Source organism: Parasteatoda tepidariorum, chromosome 2, assembly GCF_043381705.1.
Source record: "Parasteatoda tepidariorum isolate YZ-2023 chromosome 2, CAS_Ptep_4.0, whole genome shotgun sequence".
Classification (NCBI taxonomy): Eukaryota; Metazoa; Arthropoda; class Arachnida; order Araneae; family Theridiidae; genus Parasteatoda; species Parasteatoda tepidariorum.
The window spans coordinates 18,542,941-18,568,914 of record NC_092205.1 but is presented as its reverse complement, the minus strand read 5'-3'; the positions used below and the strand labels follow the sequence as shown (position 1 = coordinate 18,568,914).

General features: G+C 29.4%; 1 protein-coding gene across 4 annotated transcripts in view; it reads right to left on the bottom strand.

The window, feature by feature from the left end:
• The window catches only part of LOC107442412 (hexosaminidase D), a 185,201-nt gene that overhangs the window by 64,338 nt on the left and 94,889 nt on the right, over positions 1 to 25,974 (bottom strand). Inside the window, exon 1 of one of the 4 annotated variants that reach the window (XM_016055989.4) lies at positions 8,321 to 8,750. The exons of 2 other annotated variants lie outside the window; for them this stretch is intronic. The gene's annotated coding sequence lies outside the window, so the exon portion shown is untranslated. Of the gene's footprint in view, positions 1 to 8,320; positions 8,751 to 25,974 lie in introns of those variants that run through there. One more of the 4 variants, XM_043043134.2, reaches the window with a different exon arrangement.

Here is a 25,974-nt window from a genome sequence, read left to right as displayed (position 1 = left end):
TTATTTATATCAATAATCAAAATCAACTCAAAAAAATTCTCATTAAATGCTAATAATTTATGTATGAAGACAAAATTATTTTTTTCTCTCTCTCTTAGTTAATATATAGTTAAAGTTATACAAATACACATTTATTAATTTACGATTAATAAAATTGTTCTAGAAAAATAATACCATTTTTTTTCTTCATTTGGGAAATAAAAACAGTGCCCGGCATAAAAAATATATAAATTTGTTATTTTGAAAAGAGATCACGATATATTGTGAATATCGATATTTTCAAAGGATATATGATATATTAATAATTCCAATTTCGCCCCAGTACTAGTAATCTCTCCTTCCTTTGACCTTACGCGCATGCGTCGTTCCAAAGATGAATTAAACTACAGCTTCAACGGCAAAAATAGTTGCCGAGAGAATCTGAATTTTTTCAATTTTTTATACTTTTAAAAATCAATTAAAAATCTTTCAAATTATCCGCTTTTCTTCTTTCGGGTCTTAAATTCAAGGGATGCATATGTTTATCTTTGGCAACGCAATTTTTAATATGAGGATAAAAAAATAAAAAAAGAACAAAATTTATTTATAGTGCATTGAACTTGCAATATTGAATAGATTATTCTTCTATATCCTAAATATTTCCTCGTTAACGTGTTTTCAAACGCATAATTTAAGAGAAAAAGGCTTACACTTATATTAAAAATCAACTATAAATAGTCAATGATTTCGAAATATTCCATTAGTAATCGAAATTTCGTGTCATCTACGATATCAAATAAACGGAAATTTTTTTATTTCACGAGAAAAATGCATTTTCATTTTAAATTCCGCAATAAGAGCATTCTGAAACACAATTTTCTATTAAATTTACTCTTGCCAAGTGCAAAAATATTTCTATCAACTACAAAACAAACTTTCACGTTATTAAAGAAAAAAAAAGAGCACAAAATATTAGTGAAAAGTGTTCTACCATGAATCAAACGATCGAAGTTTTCAACCACTAAAAACCCCTACAAATGATCCTAATCTCTGTGAGAACAAATTAGTAACCCTAGAGAAAGATGGATCATAGTTGGTTGTCACTTTTAGAACTCATGCTGAAAGTGTTCTGCACTGTAATTTAGAACGTTTGAAAAATCTTCGAAACTCACATGAGAAAAAGAAGTTTGATAAATAGCTGGAGCTATATGTGAGGTTAGGTTAGGTTCGGTTAGGTTAAAGGGCGATTCGAGTCATTTTTTAACAGTTGAAAATGGGCGGTATCGGGATTGTATCTTTCGATCCATCTTTTTATGGAATAAATGTATATTCAACCACACTTAAAAGGAGTACCCAGTACGAAGCACAATATATACAAAATACTTCTTTATACTCCAGAATTTAAACTTTCCTGTCGATAATAAGATGTTATTTATAACCGTTGTTGTACAGACTACCCAATTTTTTTGAGTTTGCTGCTACCAATGTTCAACTCCATAGCTTTGTAATTTTGAACCCAATCCAGAAGACAAGGGAACTCATGGGCCAAGTACTGGAGGAATTTTTGATGGAACTAACCCGCATTTGCGTTACATGGAGAGGAAAACCACGAAAACCTCCCACGGTTAGCCTAACGGCAAGGGGACTCTAACCCATTATCCGTCTACCACAGAGGATATTTTACGTCAGCAATCAGTGTTTTCCGGTGTCGCATGCTTAAATAATCTCTCTTGTTGCTTACAATATCTGAACTTATTATAATTCTAATTGACTATGCGACGTATCTAATGGAAATTACTGTAATCGAATGAAAAATACAGGATTTATTCAGAAAAATTCACTTTGACTTTTTTTTTCAGAGTTGAGGGAAATATATATTGTTCTGCGTTTGCAAAAAGATGCATTTGCCAAAACACAATTTTTTTCGCCGAATTTACGATTTTATCGCATTTGGCGAATGTTTAGCGCAGGCTCCGATTGTATTCACATACTTTCAAAGAAAAAAGAAAATTATAAGTACTATTCTTCTTCTTCTTATTTTTTTGTGAAATAGAATGTCATTTGTAATGGACTTAAAAGGTAACACCATCTTGAAGANGTATATTCAACCACACTAAAAAGGAGTACCCATTACGAAGCATTAACATATACAAAATACTTCTTTTTACTCCAGAATTTAAACTTTCCTGTCTATAATAAGATGTTATTTATAACCGTTGTTGAACAGACTACCCAATTTTTTTGAGTTTGCTGCTACCAATGTTCAGCTACGTAGCTTTGTAATTTTGAGCCCAATCCAGAAGACAAGGGAACTCATGGGTCAAGTACTGGAGGAATTTTTGATGGAACTAACCCGCATTTGCGTTACATGGAGGGGAAAACCACGAAAACCTCCCACGGTTAGCCTAATGGCAAGGGGACTCTAACCCATGATCCGTCTACCACAGAGGATGTTTTACGTCAGCAACCAGTGTTTTCCGGTGTCGCATGCTTACATAATCTCTCTTGTTGCTTACAATATCCGAACTTATTATTAATTCTAATTGACTATGCGACGTATCTAATGGAAATTACTGTAATCGAATGAAAAATACAGGATTTATACAGAAAATTCACTTTGACTTTTTTTTTCAGAGTTGAGGGAAATATATATTGTTCTCTTCGGTAGAAAAGATGCATTTGGCGAATGTTTAGCGCAGGCTCCGATTGTAGTCACATACTTTCAAAAAAAAATAAATATATAATTACATACAAAATTATATATAATTACTATTCTTCTTCTTATTATTACTATTTTTTTGCGAAATAGAACGTCATTTGTAATGGACTTAAAAAGACGCCATATCACTGGAAAAACTTTCCACGGCAACTTCTCTTTCATCTTCATTGATATCCGATAGAGTATAAAATTTATTTAAGAAAAAGTAAAGTTTTAATTGCCAAAAAATGTTTCAAAGTATCGAAATGCAGACAAACAATTGCAGAATTACTTTCCCTCAGTGTAATCCCGCCATAATTTGTTTTCGCTTAACATTTTTTTCAGCAGTTGAAACTTCAAGGTTTACTCTAAGCTTACTCAAACTCACTTTTTCTATACTTATTGCTATTTAATTACTCATGTAGGAGAAAGAGGATTCGCCTTGAAGGGTTTCTCTCGCTATATAGCGTCTTCTTAAAATTCTAATTGGAGGGAGGGTAAGAACGTAAATTCTTATTAAAAAAAAAAAAAAAAAANAAAAAAAAAAAAAAAAATATACAACAAGTTTCAGCAAATTTTAAATATATAGAATGGATATACATGGATGAGTTTAGAAAGTAAAATAACAATTTAAAAAAAATAAAAGTAAAATTGTAATGAACTGTTACATTTAGGCTTGTTAGAATCTATAGCAAAACTTTCAGTTTCGAAAACAACTGCACTTATCATCCAACTCAATTTTTAGGTTAAGCAATTTATATTCAGGGAGATTTTCAAGTTAGTTTTCAACGATGGCGGAGCGAGGAAAAGTTAAATAATTTTTAATTTGAGCAGAGGAAAAAAACGGTTAACCTTTGAATACTGTAACAGCTTTAGACTTTGAATTTCGAGAAAATGCTAAACTAGTCAACATTTGAAAAAGTAACATAACAATAGAAAAAATACTCAATAGAGCGAAAACACACTCTATTGTTGGTGGTCCTACCCAGCTTGTGGGATTTGAGGGCACTTAAATAAAAAGTGCAGGTACCTAATTATAAAAATGCAGTTACAAAGAGACATTTTTGAAAAAAATGATTAAATTTCTTAGGATTTTATTTAACTAACCTTCCTACTGGCAGACAGTTTAAAGGAACGTTAGGGATTTTTAAATTTCGCCAATTGCAAGCTTGAAAACAAATAAATGCAAGACATCATCTATATTATATCAACGTATATTTTTCAAAGATATTTAATTTACTCAAAAGTCACTTAGAATCTCCATTTACTCAGTTTCTCACTTAACATTTGGAGGAAGCAGTAACAGAGGCCATGGACCAAGATTGGCTGTAGCGCCAGGGAGTCATGTTATGGTACTTGTTTCTACCGTAATTAAATAAACATCATTGGTCAAGATAGCAACGCGATTTGATACGAAACTGATTAATACAAAAAAAGTAACATTACAAATTTTTTAATATAATGTGAATATGAACAATTAACAAAAGTTTTTTTCATTCATTAATTTTATTGAAAAATTATCACAATTAATAATAAAATAATTTTTAACTCAAACAAAAGAAAATCAACAATTGCAAAACAACCCTGGCGATACATTTAAAATTCTTTTATTCTTATTTTTATTCAACTTCGCCTCTACTTTTTGAATAAATTTGAATACTACGAATTTTTTTTAGAGCGAGAACAGAAAAAAAAAACAACAACAAAAAGTCTAAAACCAAACATTAACTCATTAAAAACATTATGCATTGACCTTGTCTGGTATATCAACACCTGCCGGGAATTAAAAGAGCAAGTAAACATTAATGATGAGGAAATAAAAAATAGCATGCAATGCAAAAACACCTGGTGTACGTTGAGATGTGATCACGATGTCTTTTGTCCCGTTTAAATCAAAAGCCACGCTTTAATTGTATTTAAAAAGTACTGTATCATCTATTCCTAACAATTATTCGTTTTTTATTTAGAATAGATGCAATATACATATACATGGTGTAATTCTAGCAATAATTTTTATAAGCCTGAACAGGATTACAAAATGTTTCTTAGTTATACGCGTTTTTGAGCAATTAGGAGCACTAATTTTTATTGGTTTAGGAGTGGTTTCGAGCGTATATTTTCTTTGGATTTGCAGCATCAGTTTTAATTGCTTTTATTTTGGAGTAGTTCGTAGTGTAGGATGAATTTTATTTGTTTTGTAGAAGTTTGGTTAGTTAATTATAATTGGTTTTGTTGTAGTTTGAGGGACCGTTCAAATATTACGTAAGTAGCTAAGGAGGGGAGAGGATTTGTAATTGGGAAATGAGCAATGCTTAAGCAGGACACTTTTTTTTTCTTCAAAATTTTGTAAAAAAGCAAAATAAAATAAGCAACAAAAAAAAAAATGCAAATGGAAAAATTTTGACTATGAAACAATAGAATTGGGATGAAAAGAAAGTGGAAAAATTTCTTAAAGAAAATTCGAATCAAAATTACATAAAATAAATTAAAACGTGAACTTAATTTAATTTCAAAGTTACATATATTTATTTGAATTTAATCCCGAAGTCAGATTAATACAGTAAACGTCAAAATAACAACCGTTGTTTTATAACCGTCGTTGAATAGCCTACCCAATTTTATGGGTTTACGACTTCTACGTTCAACTCCGTAGCCTTGCAATTTTGAACCCAATCCAGAAGACAAGGAAACTCCTGGATCAGTACCCCCAGAGGTATTGATTTGCTATGGGGAGCACTTTGCGACTAGACAGATTTAACGTGCATCAGTCACCATTTACTACATGGGGAGTCTCCGGCCGGCGGGGATCGAATCCACGAACTTTTGGACATGGACCTAGTACCCTACCAACCTATCCTGGCCTCAAACATTTGTATTTGTAGAAAATGGGATTTTCTGAATCAGAAAAATCAGGGAAAAAAAAGCTCAAAATAAGGACAAATAAGATCAAAATATTTTTAATCTGGCAAAATAGGGCACACAAAGACAATTGCAAACCCTGTATTACAGAAAAGAGTCTAAAGTTTCGAGAAGAAAAAAAAAGATAGCAAAATTGGATTACTTTAAAGAACTTAATGGAAGCACAGGGAATAGGCCGCTATTTTTATAAGCAACATTATAGTCAAATATTCAAGGACCCTACTTATGTCTCCAGAGATCTACACTGAATAAACAATTATCTCATATTCAAAATGGCAGACACAATTAATGCTTTGGTTAAACTTTTATTTAAAAACAAATAACGAAAGCGACGAAAAACAATAAGTAACACAATCCACATGTCAAGGATTCAAATTATTCCTATATGACTACGCGCGCTATATCCTCCACTAGAGGAAACTATCTGGTCTAGTATCAAAAGGAAAAAGATAACCAGCTCCATTACAATGCATGTATCAATAAACTTAGAGATACTATTTAAACAAAAATTCTAACAGAAATAAATAATTGGTTTTAATAGTATTTCTAAACTACAGGACGATATTTAACGTAGACGGAATTAAGCATTTAAGGTCACTTTAATTTTATATATTTAGCTGTCATATTGATTAGAATTCATTTTTGTTAAACATATAATATGAAGGGTAATAAAGGGAAAAAATACTTATTTTCTTTAGAAGGATAAATGTTATAACACATCTTTAAAATATTAATTTAAATTTTATGCATCTCCTAAGCCTACCGGCTTAAACAAGCAGCTTTGTTCAGTAAGATGAGTATATAGTTAAGAGTAGACATACGATCGTGAAGAGTTTAAAAGTTCCCCAGAGATCCGAGTCTTAAATAAAGAAAGAAAATACGATTTTCATGCTGAAAAATGTAGCCAGAAGTAACTAAATTTATAAAAGAGATAAAAAAAAAATGAAAAAAATTTTCAGTCATTTTTTTTTTACAATTTTTGTTGCAATATCACATATAGAAATAATAAATTTTAATTTTTAAATTGCTCTTTTTTCACATATTGTAGGGTAATATTATAGGCCATTTAGAGGACACCCACTCAAAGCCCTGTATGTACCAGTGGTCATCATTATATTTAAATAAATCATAATATATCATTATGCATGTTTGTTACTACTTAAGATTTGAACATTAACTTAACATTTGAAATATTTATTATTTTTTAGTTCGCTAAGACTTGAGGTCCACGTACGTGTACCTAAAATTATTAGCCCCCTGGCAGTACATTATATACTTCGTTAATAGTATTATGACTAATGGGGAGTCAAACAGAAATTCGGAACTGTAAAATATTTTTTTGCTATATTCCTTTATACTTCAGTGGTGAAGAAGTTAAATGTAGCAGAAAGCAATAAAGAAAGAGTCAAAAATTTTTGAGCGATAAAATTGATTGAGTGAATTTTTAAGAGATAAAACTGATTAACCGATCATATTTCCTTACATTTCCTACAGCACATCATATTTCCCTACAGCGGCCGATAAATTATTTCAAACTAAGTTGTTTAAAAACTTTAAAAAAAAAGATAAGAAAAAGAGTTCACTTAAAATATCACGTTATTCTAATCAGAGCTGTGGAGTTGGCATCGGCATCGTCGGCAGGGGGATATGTTACCCTTAATAATTTGAAATCTCTATAAGTCCCCCTCAATATTTCAAACTAAAAACGAATATTTTCGCAAATTATCATCAATTAAATTTCTTTAAGTTGCACACAAGTATATAAAGATATAAAAACAAATAAAATTAGTAATTCTAATTAATAATTAAAGAAATAATCCTTTTGAAGGTAAGTATTTTGTTTGTTATGCGTGAAACTTAGAAAACTATAGTGAATGTGCAATTTTATTTCATCCCAATCAAAAATCGGGCCCATGCGACGCTCCTGGTTAGTTGTAATATTTGAGCGACTGAGACAACTTAAAACTCCATTTAAAATCACATTTTGTATTATAACAGTTGTAAAAATAAATTTTTGAAATATACATTCGTACAAAACATTAAAAAACCATTACAAGAAATAAACTACAAGTCAATATCTCACATGCACACTAGTATATGTATATAAATGTCTTGTGACAAAAAAAAAATTGTTTGGAACTAGGATACAATTAAGAAGAGTACAATAAATTCATTCGCATTTCATGTTAAGTTAGTAACTTAGCAAAATAAATTTAGTTTCCAAATTTATAAATTAAAAGTTAACTTATAAAAAATTCATATATTAATCTCTACTTTTTAATAGTTTTAATGATTTTCTGTCTGTTTCTTCACTAACTCGTTTAAACATAAGCTCTTTAAGTTTGCGATATAATTTAAATGATTCTCATAATTTTCGCTTGATTAATTTCATTTATATAATTAATAAATTTTGGTCTAAATAATTTTCAGAAGACTCTTTTAATCCACAGGACCAAAATTTAAGCTAACCGGAGTAGAGCAGTTTTTTTCAAAAAGACTCAAATGCAGCTAAATGTCTTCGTCTCCGACGTCCTGCTTTCAATTGTTAATAACATTTTGAGTGGGCCAATTAAGCGTTGAAAGCACAAAGAGCAAAAGTGATGGAGAAAAAAAAAAAAAAAAAACAGTAACATAATACCCCATATGAAGGTTACTAATTATTCAAATCCATGCATACAATAAACTGGTTTCAAAAGAAATAGAAGAGGACGATAACTTACTTACCAGCTAACATAAAGAATCAAACTCTGCAGAGACATGTTTTCAACGAAAATCCGGGATGCATTTATGCAATTAAAAAAAAAGATACAGTGCTCATTCACAAAAATGTCCTGACGAAGGACCGCGAAACTTGAATTATACTCCTAAGAGAGGGAAAAATGGAACGTTGTAAACGTAGTTGCGGTGATATGAAAGAACACAAACAAAAAGAGAAAAACGTCGGCCCTGAAAAAGAACACAAATACACACACACACGCCACTGATAATACCACTGCGGTAGTTAGCAACCAGCGGGAACTACGCTTGCATCGCTCTGAATAGGCTTCGCGACTTGTATCCGCTTTCGCTGCAGAAGTTGAGTGACTTTTGGCGAAGGATGACCGGATTTGGCGACGTTGAAAAAGGTGATTTTCGAGGCAAGGGCGGCTCGATAGATACTGCGGCTTTAATGACTCCGTCATATCGCCTCAAAAATTATCAATACTTATTGTAACATTGTAAATATAAGATGCTGATTATTTTCGCATCTAGAATATTATCGACAAGTAATCATTTTATTTCGCAATCATTGATGAATGGCATCGGCGTAGAGAATAGTTGATTTGTACTCGGTATTGCAAAAAATTGTTTCTCAGAAATTTAAAGTAAAAAATCAGATGAATTTTATTATTATAATTTTAGAAATACAGTCTAACTAATGCTGATTTTTTAAAAGTGTTTACTGTATTACAAATTATGATGCCAAAATTAAAAATAATTAATGGACAAAGAATCGATCTGCGTTTGATTTTACTTTTCAAAGAAGGGAGGAAAATCAGAATAATAATTTTTTAAGTAGGGTTTATAAGTGGGTAGGTGGCGCGCATAAAAAAATTGTGAAATTTTGAGGGGAAACTGATATATAATTTAGTCAAACACCAATGATATGCTCAGGAGCGCCGGGAGATCGCTTCGGCCTCCCAAATATTTTCGGCGAATTTCGTTTGCCCGTACGGCATATTTGCGATGTATCATTTTCTCTTATTTTATTTAGAAAACAAATAATGAAATTATGAACAAAGCAATATTAAAAAAAATATCAGGAATATTAAAAAAAATATAGGAGAAAAGAATGAGAAACTTGAAGGAACTGCGTCAGAATTTTAGGGAGTAGCGGGCGATACCGAGCAGGAAGAGGAGCTCTCTTGCGATTTATAAAGAAAATATTAACAACTCTGTGCCGATAGAAATTGCGTGTCCATTAAAGTTGTGGGAGGCACTAACAAAATCTCTTCGATGCTACGAAAAAAAGAGCAAAAGTTAGTACTAACTGCAAATTATCTACAGTAATTTTAAAGTAATCATTTTTATTTCATCTGTTTATATCCTAGTTTTATTTTATTTATTGAATTATTACGTATATTAATTGGAAGAATTCGGCATAAAGTTACGTTTACTATATCCGCCTCTACTTTATTAGGTTAACTTTTTAAATTCGCCAGTTTAATTTATTTTAAATAAGTTGAGCAAATTTTTTATTCATAATAAATTCTTTTTTTTAATTAACTGCTAAAACCATATTGTCATTTTAAGCCATAAAATAAGTTTCTCAGGATACTTACTTTATTCCTATCTGGTCTTCTAAGAGAAATGCCGAATACTAAATTATAAATTATTCATTTTATGGAATACTGAAAAATTATTTTTTCATCTTAGCTGCGAATAAATTAATTTCTTTTTTGATATTTATTTGTCAAATGGTTAATTATTTATTTTATTTTTTGATTAGAGTAAAAGTAACGCAGTTTCGTAACAGCCCTCTGTGTGCCTGGGGGTTCATGGAGATGAAGACTCCACTATGTGACCGATTGTTTTATATAAATATCAAAATAAGAAAAAAAATATCAGATCGTAATTAAAAAACTGTAAATATAGTCGCAACTCAAAATTTATTGGTCTTATTTTTTAAAAATTTATTGGTCTTATATATATTGATATTTAATTATCTTACGCGCTCTGAATTAAAAATATTACAAAACAAAATATACAAAAGCTAATGAATTACATATTTATCAATGATTTGGTTAAATTCGAAGCTTCATTCGGCATTTCATTAGAAATTTCCGCCCTCCCGAAAGCATAATTCCACGGCGCTTTTCTCATTTATATGCTGTTTCATTGCAGTCTTAGTTCAACCTTAATCTATGCAATGTTAAAATTTAATTGGCGAAAAAACAAAAATAACGGTTATACATCATTTTTTCCCGAATCTTATTTATTCAGCATGGCTATCTTATTTATTTCGCATGGATTCCAAAAATATAGGCTTAAAAATATTTTATTCCCTAAAAGATTTTTTCTTTATTTAATTGTGTAGTACCTGTATGGAAAGAATAGTATACATTTGTGTACTCAAGATGTGAATAAAGCAGGGTTGGGGTTTTGGACAAGACACGTGGGTTTTACTGTCTTAAACTGGGTTTTACTGTCCTAAACTGGGTTTTACTGTCCTAAACATGGGTAAAACTGTCCTAAACTGGGAAATACTGTCCTAAACTGTCTTAAAGTGTCCAAAACGTTGAACTTTGGTAAAAGGTAAAAATTCTATTAGGTGTAACTATTGTACATATAATAATTACATGTATCAATAAATATTTGATATTTATACAATTTACTGTAATTTATTACAAGAAAATAATATAATATAGTAGGGAAAAGTTTATAATTTTTGAAGCTCCACAATTCAGTGAACAACAAAAGTGAATACCTAATCCTTTAAATATAAATATGCTTTTAATACTGATAAATAATATTTTTGCATAAGGATAAATATGGCAATATTAAAAAATAATAATTTTTTTTAAAAAAAATACTAAATTTGTTCAAAAATTAACCTTTTATTTTTCACAATATTTTTTTTAAAAAAATTTTATAATTTCTGCATTACAGGATTATAAAAAAGACATCTTTTTTAAAAAAAATTGTTTTTAAATATAAATATATTAGTTTAAATTGAAAATACAAAATAACTGAAAAATGTATTAACAGTTTTGAAGGGCATAACATCAGTTTCAGTTACTGACACTGGTGATGTATCACCACTATGCTAAAAGAATTGAACATGAATGAAATAAAAGTATTCTTGAATAGTACTATAGATAAATAAACCTGTTTATGACGAACCAAGCACTTAGTCCCTAATATTTTAACCTGTATGGCAAGGCCAAACTTCAGTTATGTACTATTGAATGAGAGGACCAATTGAACTTGATTACTGATTAATCTTCCTTTGTTTAAATTGAAGAGTCAAACAATATTAATAAAACATTATACTTTTAAAAACAAATATTCTCTAGTATATTTAATTATCAATATGTTATTAGTTCTATGTTTATTTTACCTCTTAAATATTGTTCAGATAAAATTGTGACATAATTTGAGTAAAAGGGTTTCGGACAGTTTAAGACAGTTTTGGACAAAGGGGTTTTGGACAGGACGGTTTAAACCAGGGTTTAAACCGTGGATTAATCCATTCTGTCCTAAACCTTGCCAACCCTGGAATAAAGATAAGATTTTTCCACTTCTGTAACAGATGTTTCGTTTCAAATTTTAACTACTAATACTACCTTTATTATTTTCTATTTTATTTCATTTTATAACCGTCGTTGAACAGCCGACCCAATTTTGGGTTCACGACCACTAATGCTTAGCTCCGTAGCCTTGTAATTTCGAACCCAATCCAGAAGACAAGGAAATTCCTGGATCAAGTATTAGGAGAAATTTGCCTTCGTGGAGGACGTTTTGATGGAATTAATCCGCACTTGAGTTACATGGACAGAAAAACCACGAAAACTTCCCACGGTTAGCCTGATGGAAAACTGATGTCGTAAAGTATCCCTGAGGATACTTTACGTCAACACTGTGTCGGTGTGAGCCGGGTGCAGAATTCGTATCGGCCAGCCATCGCTGGGATTCGAACCCGTTTCACCTCATTGGAAGGCGAACGCTCTATCCCCTAAACCACCACACCACGGCTCTTAGTATTTTCTAGGTCAATAATGTTGATTGTCAATTGACAATTTTAACAAAATCTTTAAAAAAAAGTCCAAAAAACTACCTTAAATAAAAAAATTATTATTTTTGCCAGTGTTTCACATTGACTGATAAAATTTTTTTTTCTCTTAATCATTACAATATATTCTTTGACATGGTATGAAAAACATTTCATGAAAGTTTTAAGGAACATTTAGAAATACTCAAAAAGTAGCATTCAAATTTTTTTTTTACTTATTATTTTTTAAAAATTTCGAATAAAGTAATTTTTTTTTCAAATACCCATCCCTTGCCCTTCCCCACCAAAAAAAATTATAAGCCATGTTATCAAACGAATGGATTAGGCAAAATTGTTCCAATAATAATAATAATAATAAAATAAAAAAAAAAAAAAGACAAGAAAAGAAATGAAAAGGGTATTAGGACTCTTTAATAAGCGAAGGGAGTAGAGACCTCGGGGCTTCTTATCCAGGGCCTCCAAATTTATCAAGAGAAGAATTTATGAGAGACGATGTAGTTTATTACTTTCACATTGAATGTTATGTATCTTACTTCCCGGTTGATCTGGACACCAGCCAACAGCTTTATTTCTTACAAAAAAAATTTTTTTTCCTTTCAAAACCAGGAAATCATATGTTACTTATCATATACTAAGTAAAAAACAACTTGTATCCTATGCGAGAAAAAATTTTATGTTCAAAAGAAGGATGAGGTTTTGCCACTGTAATTTTTTACTGTAATTATTGCTTTATTAATACTATACATACCTAAACATAAACGTTACAATTATGAAGTGTTAAGGAAATATTAAGAAAATAATAAGTTCATTGGGCCAATAAGGGCCTGATTAGAAGGGGGCTTTTGGGGCTATAGCTTCCATCCCCCAAGTTTCTTAAGGCCCTGTAAGGGATCTTTGAAGTTTATGAATTTTTGAAATTTATGTTTTCAACCGTAATGTTTTACAATCTTTCTAAAGAATCATTAAAAATTGTATTGCAAATTTCGGAAATAAGAACATTTTTTTATTTGTCTTTTATACTTCTGAAGCCCTTTTTAAGCTTCTACCCTTCGCAGTACTTTATAATTTTATCTAAAGTCTTTTTCTGAAACCATCAACAAAACAGGAGGAGGGGGGGGTTTGGTTGGTAAAAATATTACAAGTTTAGTAAAAATGCAAAATTTTGTTGAAACACGTCCAAAGAAACAAAATAATCTTCTAGTATTTCTTTAGAAATTTTTAAAAAAAAAAAATCAAAAACTGAAAACGTCTCTTTGATTATTTTCGGGTAGTGTAGATACTTGAATGCATTTTACATTTTAAATAAATTTTGCAAAAAAAAATTAAAGATTTCAAAAAGTTTTTTCTTTACGAATTTCTGTAAAAAAAATAGGGAAATTTTAACTACTTATGTATAAGTACTGCACCAATTTGCACATTAGCCCCAAGTCACTTTACACCCCAATACAATCAACCTTAGGCTCAATGAAGTTAACGGTTGTTTTTCTATTAATGATACTCTAGCTATTTTACCTATTAATGTAGCAACACCATATAACAAGTTCATAATATATTTAAAACTAATTCACATGATTCGTAAAAAAATCCCAATTAAAAACTAACACAGACCGCAGGAAATATGTTAATAGTCTTCTTGATGCAGTCCCCATTTAGAAACAATAAGTTAAACATTTAGGTAACTTAGATTTAATGGCCTTGAGGGATAAGAGCATTTGACAATGCCAACCTTCATCTATCAAAAGATACCCCAAATTGAGTTAGCGTGTCTTATGTACTAGTGAATTGATGTCTAATAATTGTAGTGGTAGTTCCGCCACAGCCTTTTATATGTTTTTCATATACAACGGCTTTCTAACTCAATTAATAAAATATTAGCGGCGATACGATTGTGATGGTTAATAGAATCTCAAACTAGCTCATTTGCAGTTAACTAGCAGTCATGTGTAATTTGTCAATGAATTCGGCAGTAACTAAGTATACAACCATTGTTAAAATGGCAAATAAAGCAAATTTAAATTAAGTTTTTAAGTATCATTAGTGACAACTAACGCATTATTAACGCTTCACTGATTTCAATGATTGGTTTACCCTGGAAACATTTGAAAAATTATAAAATTAATATCGTCTTGCATGGGAACTTTGTTTAAATGTTAAATTAACTTACGGTCAAGATGGTGATTTTCGGATTTCGTTCTAAACAGTCTAACTAAAGGAAGCGTCTGCTATCAAGTACAACAAAATAATGTTGAAACCCAATGAAAGCAGGAATAAAAATATTTAAAAAAAATAATCTACGAATAAAAATATAAAAAATAATCTACGAATAAAAATAATTAAAAAAATAATCTACGAATAAAAATATAAAAAAACAATCTATGTATAAAAATATTTAAAAAATTATTAATCTACGAATAAATATATAAAAAAATAATCTAAGAATAAAAAAATAATCTACGAATAAAAATATAAAAAATAATCTACGAATAAAAATATTTTAAAAAATAATCTACGAATAAAAATATAAAAAAATAATCTACGTATAAAAATATTTAAAAAATTAATAATCTACGAATGAAAATATAAAAAAATAATCTAAGAATAAAAATATAAAAAAATAATCTACGAATAAAAATATAAAAAATAATCTACGAATAAAAATATTTAAAAAAAAAATAATCTATGAATAAAAATTTCGAAAAAAATTTTTAAGAATAAAAATTGGGACAAAAAGGGGAAGGTACAGGAAGTGTCACTGGCAAATCATTAAAAAAGTAAAAAAAAAATTTTATACAGTGATAAATTAACTTCCTTTAATATTAATGGAAGTTAATTTATATTTATTTTAAATCTACAGTTTGTTCAAATATCTTTTTCTTTACTTAAAAGTAGAGAGTTAAGATGTATTTCCAGTCCCACCCTTTCCTTTCGAACATCTGTTAGGACGATACTTTACGTTCCCTGTCAAACAGTGAGAAAAGTCCCGATTAAGGGATTGAGGAAAAACTTTGACCAGCGAGGTATAATGCGTGAGAGGATGGTTTAAGCTCCCCTTTTTAATCCAGGATTGGTTTAAAGTATTTCAGTTTTGATTGGATCTTTAAGTCTTAATCTAACACAATTGGTCTTCTACTTTTAAGGGGTAGTTTTTTTTTTAAAGACAGTAAAAAAAAAATTATCTATATATATGCGAAAGATAGTTAAGATGGTGACAAGTGAGAAAAAAACGTTGGAGATGAGGTGTGTATTTAGGAAAAGGAAAGAAAGTAAATAAAAAGAGTACTACATTATTAGGGTTCACACCAGAAACGAAAATTTAGTGGTCCAATGGAAACATCTAGATACTCGTTTAGTGGTCAAAAAACTTAATACGGTAGAGGAAAATAAATTGAACATTACAATTACATAATCCAAACTATGCTCGTCAAAAATTATTAATTGTCATCTATAATACCCTGAAACTAATTAAGCTCATTACCTTATAATAATTGAAAGATTAGTGTTTACTAAATTAAAGTGAAAAAAAATCTAAAATATTAAAATCTAAATTGTGTTTGTAAATGCTTTTTTACATTTATATTTTATACGTATTGCATATTAATTATGATTTTTGTCGCAAAAAGTAATTTAAGTACATTAGTAAAATTTTTAATAATATTTTGTTCATGTTATTACATTACACTAGCTACTCTATAATTTTTGCATTTTTCAATTATATTTTTAATACTAAAGAAAGAAAAAAAAACGTTTTCTTTGCTCTGATTTCTATTTTTATAAAACTTTACATAAGAAAGAAAAATTTATTTACTCAACAATATTATTATTTTGAGTTCCAGTTCTACTGTTTATTCTCCAGTCGTTTAAAAAAAAATTCTATTGGGACAATTATTTCTATTTTTAATCAAACAAATAAATAAATGGCATTAAGATAGAAAACTGATAAACAGATTAAATAAATTTAATTTATGCTTAAGTGATTTCTTCAAAAACATGTTTATTGTTGCTTGAACGCGGAAACCACAACAAAAAGGTAGTTCGCCAATTTTTAAAAAAGTATCACTGTTACGTTACATAAAAGTAAACGAAAAATATACCTTAACCATTAAGATAAACTTAGAAATATCCATCTAAGTTGTGTCGTTTAAAATCATTCTCTCCTTTTTTTTTTTCTTCAATAAGTTTTCAATGACTAATATACTTCCTGGAAGCATGAGTTTTATTGTAAGCTCTTAAAAGTGGGTGTGTTTCGGCAACAACTACCTCTTTTGCAAGTTCAGCGCAGGTGAGATATTCGAACGCCAACCTCACAAAAAAGTAGGCCAAGTTCAATAAGTAAACAAACAGAAAAAGTTTCCTTTTCGTAGCACGTGCTTCAAATCAACATATAAAAAATAAAAACTAGACGAAAGTGGGAGTTGAATGTCATAGGCGGTGATAAAAGTTGATTTTCGAATGCAAAACACGCTCTCTTATCTGCCGTTATCGAAGAACTCAAAGGAAATATCACAAAAAAAGGTAAATAGAACAAAAACGATAATTACTTTTTTGATTCATCTTATTCAATAACAGAGGCCTTCAAAGTAATAGGTACACACTAGAGATGAGCAGTACATAGATTTATCGAGAAATATCGATATTTATTAAACATCACGATAATATTAGGAAAATTATTTAAATGATATATCGTGATAAATGTCGAATACAAGAGAATCATCAACAACGATAAATATTAAATAAGATAACGTCACAAATATTTCTGGCAGGGTGAGTAGCAAAATCTTTCAAAAAAATAAGCTAAGCACCTTTTAAGCACTAAAAATACTTTTAAGTACTATATACTATATAAATGCAAAATAATTATCAAAGACTTTACATGATCATGATAAAATAACTAGTTTCTGAAAAAGAACTATTTTTCTTAATTTAATTATATTAGCCACCATAAAAAAAATTGAGAGAATTTTCGGTTCGATTTCAGAGGGTGAAAAATGAAGCCTGAAATTGAGAATGTCTCGCAAAATGCAGCAGAGTTGTGCATGAGAGTGCAAGAATCTCAACAAACCCAGCTTAGTTTAAGCAGTATATAATTTTATAATCAGTATATAATTATACATGTTTTTTCAAACACGTAAAATTATTGGCGCTTTCATGCGCTACGGACCGACGGTACGCCGCATCGTGTTTGAAAGAATTGTGAAAACATTGAATAGAACAAAGTGAAAACGACGCTTTTGCACAATACATGGCGGAAATCTCATTTTCGAAAAGGGAAAATTAAGCACTTTTTAAAAACACTGAATAAATAAGCACCTTTAAGGGCTTTTAAAAAAACGAAAAGCGAAAATAAGCACCTTTAAGCACTTTTTTAAAAACGCTACGCACGATGACTGACAACGATAAAATCACAATTATTACCAACAACGATAAATATTGCAAAGGTTATCACTAACGATTAATACCCTAAGCTTAAGATATTACCCTAAGTAATTGCGAATAAGATAATACCCTAAATTTTGATTGATTTCATTTTAATAAGAAAATAGAAACCAACTTAATATTAATGTTTAAGTAATTAAACTGGAAAAACATCGCAAAATATCGATGAATATATATCGATATTTTCTAAAGATTCCGATACCGGATATATATAATTCACGTCTGTTTTTGGAAATATCTTTTTCAAAAGACTAAGTAAAAAGAGTTTTTGAAGTGAAGATATGAAAATTATTTATTTATAACGAGACTATATTTCCGTTACAACAACAAAAAAATTATTTTCAGGTAAACACATTTTTTCTGCTGTTTGAGCGAACAATATTATACGAAAAACGACAAAATGAAAGAAAATTTCTGGTATAAATACTTCCTTGATCCTATTGTTGATTACATAACAGCATCAATATTCAGTGATATAAATGTATAATATAACACTCTAGTTTCTTTTATTGCTATTTTAACATTAAATATATGTATTTGCTTATAAAAAATGTCGAATTAACGATTATTCTATCTGCCATTAAGAATTGACACTGCAATCGACTTTTACAGCACAATTTCTATTTGAATTTTTCGGTCAAACATATTGATTGCTTTAAGAAGATATTTAGAATTATTATTATTATCTTATTATTTCCATACATGTTAAAACTTGCCAAGCACGAATGCACTTCATTAAATTGAATAAAGAAAGAAAAAAAACGCAGAATTTTCCCAGATTAAAATTATTTAAACTCTGCATAAAATACATTAAGTTGCTAATAAAAATTTAAAAAAAAAAAAAATTACAAGCGGAAGTGTTAATGAACGTAGATTCTTTTACACGCTTGACTTGAATTTTAATAATAAAAAGAGAAATGGTAAGATTCTGATTGAAAACAGCAAATTATTTATAGAAAACATCAAATGATTTGATTGAAAACAGCTAATTATAAACAGCAAAACATCACAAAAAAAACTAATTCGATTTCCATCAATAAATGGTAGGATTCACATGGCAGCCTTTGTTGATCCACGGAAAGAAAATGCGCTGAAGCGATAATTATTTTATTTTTCTCGTCTTTAATTAAATGAAAAATAACAAAAATAATACAACTGCGAAATTTGATATTGATCAGTATTTATTTCTGAATATATTATTTTTTTTTAAAAAAAGGAAGAAAAGATTTTTTCCTAACTTACCATGTCATACAGATATAAGTTAAATAGAAAACAAAAACTTTTTTTATTCCATTAAACTAAGTCTGGGAAAAAGATAGAAAGAAGAAAAGATTTCAGCTTTAAGTAATTAATAAATAAAATTATTAATGTGTTTAAAAGTTACTCTCAATGATAAACCGGAAAGAATTGTGATTCAATTGAAAAATGTATTTATCTGTAAGATTTTTTTTTCTTTAACACAATTTTAAATAATGTAAATTAGGAACAATCTCCCCCCCCCCCGTTCATTTCTTTCCCTCTTTAAATTCGTTTCGTTTTCCTACATTCCATTTTTTCTTTTTCTCTCATTTCTTTTCTTTACCTTCAATCTTCGTTGCTTAGAATTTTTTTTCTCGTTACTTTTTTCCCTTTTTGCTTCTTTCCTCTCGTCTTGGTTCTCTTCGTATTTTATTTTTTACCATACATCACACTATGATTGAAATAAAAAATTTTTTATACCAACGTGTAACTTCTAAATAAATATAAAGTATTAAATGAAACACAAAAAAATAGGTTTAAATAAATAAATACATTTTTGTCTGGTAAGTCAAATATTTAAGAAAGTCCTCTTTCAGCAAAAAAAAAAAAAAAAAAAAAAAAAAAAAATTCTAATTCGAAAGAAAAGAAAAAAAGGCCAAAAATGAATGAATCCTGTATTTTTTTTATTTTTTTTATTCGGTTATAGTAATTTCCGTTAAAGGCGTCCATAACCAATTAGAATTATATTAAGTCCAGATAATGTAAGCAACAAGAGAGATTATGTAAGCATGAGACAAATTATCAGAAAATACTGACAATCACGTTCGTTGCCGGATCACATGATATCGCGTGATGGAATTTCTTCCAACAGTTTGTGCATCAATAAAACAGAATAAGTGGTAGCAAGTTGCAAAGCATATTATTATCCAACCATTTTTGTAGAAAACATGTTTTATCTTGGCAATAACATAATGTTGCTTCGGGTTTATCCTCATATTACTGCTCTAGTCTAAGAAGTAATTAAAAATTAAACCCAACCTATTCCTATTTCTTTCTCTCAAAGATGATGAAACCTATGCATTTTTCATCCTCTCTCCCATGCATTGCTCATTTACTCTTCCCCCAACTTCAAAATGATTCTTGACTTGAATTTGCATTTTATAAAATAATTTAATTTATAGTAAATTTGTATTTTTATTTGAAGTTTCTTATGGAGAAAAAATAATCATAAAAAATTGTTAACATTTGCCTTTGGTTAATAATTTTGAAATTTGGCAAATACTTTTGATATTTGGCTAATTAACTGGTTAATAATTCGGGCCCAGGCCATTCGTAATCAATATCGTCTGCTTTTTTTTTTTTTCGCTTTTTCAATTTTAAAAACAGTTAACTAAAAGATCAAAACCCGATCGTTTTCTTTCTATAATTTAAAACCAATAAACTTGAAATCGACAACTAAAGTAGAAGACTTATCGGTAGTCTTTAACTGTAACTGCAGTTAGTTCACTCGGAAAAATTTTTATTTTGACATGCAGACGCCGTAGATAATACTCTAAGCTTTCCAGATCTTTTCCAGAATCTCCTTGGGATCCAGTTTTTTCTTCTTGTTTTTGTTAGAAAACCGTTGCCATATATCGATCCATCTGAAGATAAATCGTCTGCGACAGAATATTTTTTTTTGATGTTCTTTCTTCTATATTTGAACAGTTAAAAATATAGCGGGCGCTAAAAGCATTTGTAATCCACTGGGGATGTTCTCCCGAAACGGGAAAAATATCACTCACCAGAAAGAATGTACTATTTATATATACTTCAGAAAAGTATCTCGGTGTCTGGGAACTGGGAAAATAATTACATAATGAATATATTTCATTTATTTCAAGTGATCTATCTTTCACTGCTATAAAAGGAAATTGTATGGGGAGAAAAAAGAAATAGAAGACTTATGTATCGAATAAAGTGCATTAAAGAATAATATTTTTCTTAATTCCTTTTAGAAGTTTTATTATGTCTATCGTAACAGAATTAACCATGGTTCATTATCGCCGTGCATTTTTCCCCATATAGTTAAGAAAAGCGGAATTATTATACATCGCTGAAGAATGTATTTTCCTTTATTTTCATACAAGATACTGATAAGTATTTTTTTTTTTAAAGATCAATCTGAATATTTCTCTGATAGATCGAATTTAATCTACCTATTTATGCAAAAAAAGAATTGTCAGGAAATATTAAGTTCGGAGGAAAAATCACGGATTTTCATAATGGCAGTTACTCAGGGAAAGAGGATAAAAAAATTTCAAATTTTTTCCGTTAACTATGTAGTAGCTACTAAAATTGTAATTTCTAATAGCTTTGATGATGTAACTTCATAAAATGCCGCCAACTGTGAAATAATTTTCCAATGCAATTGTGTTAAGTAGAAATCTTGAAAAGAAATTTTTTTCCAGGAAATATATTAAATAAGAAATGGAACTTGAATCGGCAAACTATAGTTGAAATAATTTAAAATGTTTTTCCGTTATTATCCTTCAAATGTTTTTGCCTTAACCTTTGATTTCGCAAAATGTATAAAAATGTTGACAAGCCTCTTAGGATTATACATAATATTAAAAATTCAGAATTAATAAAAATGTATTTACCGAGAGTAAAGTTTAATCCTTTTAAAACAAATAAATTATTGTTTATTCAAAGTTTCGAATTTCTGAGTTATTATCAGTACTTTCCTATCTTTGCAAAGAGTAATTAAATTATATTATCTTGTATAAACCTTGCACAAACAGGTTTTCAGCATTAGCAGCATTAAAATATTAACAATAATCACTTACAGGATTCAACTAAGAGGATTACACAATTAAAGAGGATCAAAACCTTGAGTTCTAAGATACTTGGAACGGGTATCTGAGAATATAATTGAGCTTATTTCGAAATAATGGACTTAATTTTATCTCTAAGTCCGATACAAAAATTCTTTTTTAAACAGTAAGTTTAAGGCATTCAATAATTCCTACATTCTCTATCGATCCTCCATTCAATGAAAAAAATAGTGTGCTTAATTATTTAGTATATTTAAGATTCTACTTTGTAGCAATTAAGATGACATTTAATACTTACAGTGTGCAAAAAGAAGGGCCACTCTGAATAACTTTTGATCTGATGATCGGATCTTCTTATTCTAGGACACAATGGTTCGAATAAGCGACCTCAAACTCAAGTATGATAAATTAATTAGTGCAAGCGATATTTTAAGATATTAAATAAGACAGAAAAAGTATTTTCTCTGAATAAACATGGCTTTTTTTTTCTTCTACGGATTCAGATTTCTGACATCCCAAATATAAGGGGGAAGGGGAATTTGCAATTTGGGAAATATAGTCCCAAAAGTTTAGTCAAGAGAGCGGTCAGTTGCACCCCTTCATGTTAATTTTACTTTTTGCGTATTTCACTATATCTCGAGAAATTTTTAAGCGAATCGAAAAATTCTAGTACACAATTACAAAATGTGTTTACCCTAAGATGCAAAAAATAACTTTCAGTAAATATTTACTATTTTACTTAATAATAGTCGAAAAAAAATTTGCATAGTAATGTATATAATTTTTTCATATTTTAAAGACTAAAGATTTTACATGGCGAAGTACAAAATTCTACAGAAATTAATCTAATAGTTTCTGTGAAATCAAAATTAAAAATACGACTTTTTAAAATCCGTTTTCTTAGGATCTCGGTCACAGTTGTCTCTTATACTTCTATAAAATTTATTGATTTAAAAAAAATATCAATGTAATTTCTTATTTCTAATTTTGTATTTACTTAACTATTATATTGATCCAGCTAAAATACTTAAACAGCTATTTCAGCTTGATTATCGTGAAACTGTTAGAATATAACCATTTCCAGAACTGCATTTCTGAATAATTTCAAATTTGTTATAATTTTGAACATTTTTGTATCATATATGAGTGTTACCCGGCACGGAACACCGGGTAACTTGGCGGGGTCTGGGTCAGGCCCGTAGCCAATGGGGGGGGGGACGGTCGGGACAAATCCCCCCCCCCCGAAATTCTGGTATTCAAACTTTTTAGTCTTTCTTTGAGCCTCTCAGTAAAAAGAAAAACAAAAACTGTCGAATCAAACCTTTTATTAACTAACTTTATTAAGCATATTTCTAAATATTCCGGTTTGTCCTAAAAAAGTAATCGAAAAATTTTCTTCAAATCCCCGTCGCATTTCTTTGTAAACTTTGATTACAAATTGATTATAATTATTATGTAATATTAATTATTATGTAATATTTTTTAATTAATAGTTCAACTTTTACAAACAACAGAATAAACAATATTTGTTACAATGTTTTCCCCCTACTTTGCATGTCTGAAACCGTCCTTGCTTCTTACCATATCCCCCCAAAAAAAAAAACCNCCCCCCCGAAAAAAAAAAACCTGGCTACGGCCTTGGTCTGGGTACCGAGTAGTAAAATTCATTTACCCGGTCGGGTCTGGAAAAAAATCCGGCCAGGATAGCCCGTAGCGATTTTCTAATCCAGGGATGTTTAACAACCAGCTGTCCTGTTTGGCATTATCTTAAATAAAAATAATAATAAAAAACCAGATTCTTGACTCCTTTTTTCTTTCTTTTTGGTTCAAGTAACAATTTTTAAAACAAATAAAAACTTGCTTTAATTGCGACCATTTACTACAAAGAGAAAAATCTTTAAAAAAAAAAAAAAAAAAAAAAAAATAGTGTGTTATTAAAGGGCGTTGGATTGTAATTTAGCTACCAGGTGCATGCATATCTGGTACATATCCAATCAATATCTCAAAAGTTATTTAAGGATTTTCGTTCCCCCCCCCCCCGCATACTTATATCTCAGTAATACCTGAACATTGAAAATTTCAAAATTTTATACAATTAACCTTCGATTCCTTAAATATTCTTTTTCACGTAGACAAGTGCAAAGCCCGAATACCTATCGGGGGGAAAAAAAGAAAGAATCGAATAAGAAAACTAAAGTTTATTTTATTTTTTTAAAAAAAAGTTAACTGCATTCAATCTAAAGATTTTTAAGCGTATCTCAGCATTTTTCTTAAGCTCAAGTCAACGGTGAGTAAAATGACAGAACGGGGATGTGTTTTCGAATCTAATATTTGCTCCCGAAGCCCTTTGAGATTTCTTTGGCAGACCAATTCGAATTCTGGAGGATATTCGAAACAATCTCCAATGCAGATAAGGAACTTGAATCGAAGGAACCTGTTTTGTGAATTGCATATTATGTCATTTTAAACAAACAATGGGTTAAAAGTATGAAAGCATTTTCGTTTCAATGTGCAAAAAGAATAATAAAGCTGTAAGGAATTCAAAAGAAAAAAAAATTTTCCAACCAAAATTTTTTTTTCATAAGTAGTCTGTTTCATTTCACATCATAGATACATTAGAAAGAGAAAAAAAACTTTTTTAATAACGAAAATACATGACTTGCACATAACTTATTCGTAAAAGTAAAATACTGACCAATGATTAAGAATTGCGGAACGTGTTTCTTTTTTATAAAATGAATGAATTCCCAAAACAATTGAAAAAATAAATCCCGGGGGAAAGGCTATAATATAATGTCACCAAATATGAACTATCAAGTTTCAGGGTTTAAGCTAGCATTATTAATACATATTTTCGATTCTTCAAATTTATTATTTCAAAATCCGCGTTTGTATTCGGAAAAAAAAATGGAATGTTCTTCACACAAAAATTAGGAATATTAGGACAAAAAACTAAAGATCAGGAAAAAGTATATTTATTAGGAATACGAACGAACATCTACGAATCCAAAAACTAGAAATTAAACAATTTTACTCAACAAAGGTTCAATGCCAAAGGCATTGAACTGTTATTGTGTACCACCGAGGTTTGATCCTCGGTGGCCGCTGGAAGCCCAACGAATTTCAGATTGCAGGGAAGAAAAGATGGCATTGGGCAATGCAATGCTAACTGACCGCATTGCCACCATCAAGCCGTTGGTCACGAAAATGTATAGCCTTCACCTGCATGACCCCCTCATCCGCAACGGGCTGTTGCGGGAATACTTTACTTTTAATTACAAATGTGAAAAAAATTAAAAGGGAAAACTATATTTTATGCTGTATTAAATTTCATTTGTTTTAAATTTGAACTATTCAATTATTAATTAACGTTAGTTTTAGTTTCTTCCATTTCCTTCACTTTCCCCCCCACTTTCTTTCAGTTCCCTGGAAGAAATTAGGATTCCTCAGGACGACTGCCATCCCCGCTTTTAATGAAGTATTTTACTAAATCGAATAAAAAATTTAAAAAATATTAATATGCGGATGACCCCTCAGTTATTAAATTAAAAATGTTATGATATTAATATGTTGATCGAATTAAAATCAAATAAACAATGAAATCAACTAACATTTATGAAACAACCTAGTCTCCATCACAAAAGATTTGATTTTATCTTCTAAAAACAGAACATATGTATATGATCCCCAATTCCTCCTTATAAAATTTAATGCTAAGAACATCATTTTCTTTCTTTTACATTCTTATTCAAGGAACCTAAAAATTCTGAAATAAATTCGAGTATATGCGTCAATTATCTTAGTATAATTTGCTTATATATTCCTAATTTGAAATTTTAGAATTGTTAATTATGTCTTGAAGAAAGCAAAATTCTTTGAAAATGAGGATCGTCTGATTATATCCTTTTAAATTATTCTTTACTTTCTATTCGCTTTGAAAGAGCTTAATTAATATTAAAACTAATTATATTTTCACTTTCTAAACGCATATTAAACGAAATAATAATGAAATTACTGAAATGATTATCTTTATAAAAGTTTTAGCCGTCAGTTTTAAATTATAAATATATAAATAGTTAGCTTTAAATTTTACAAAAGGGATATCTAGAAGTCGAATG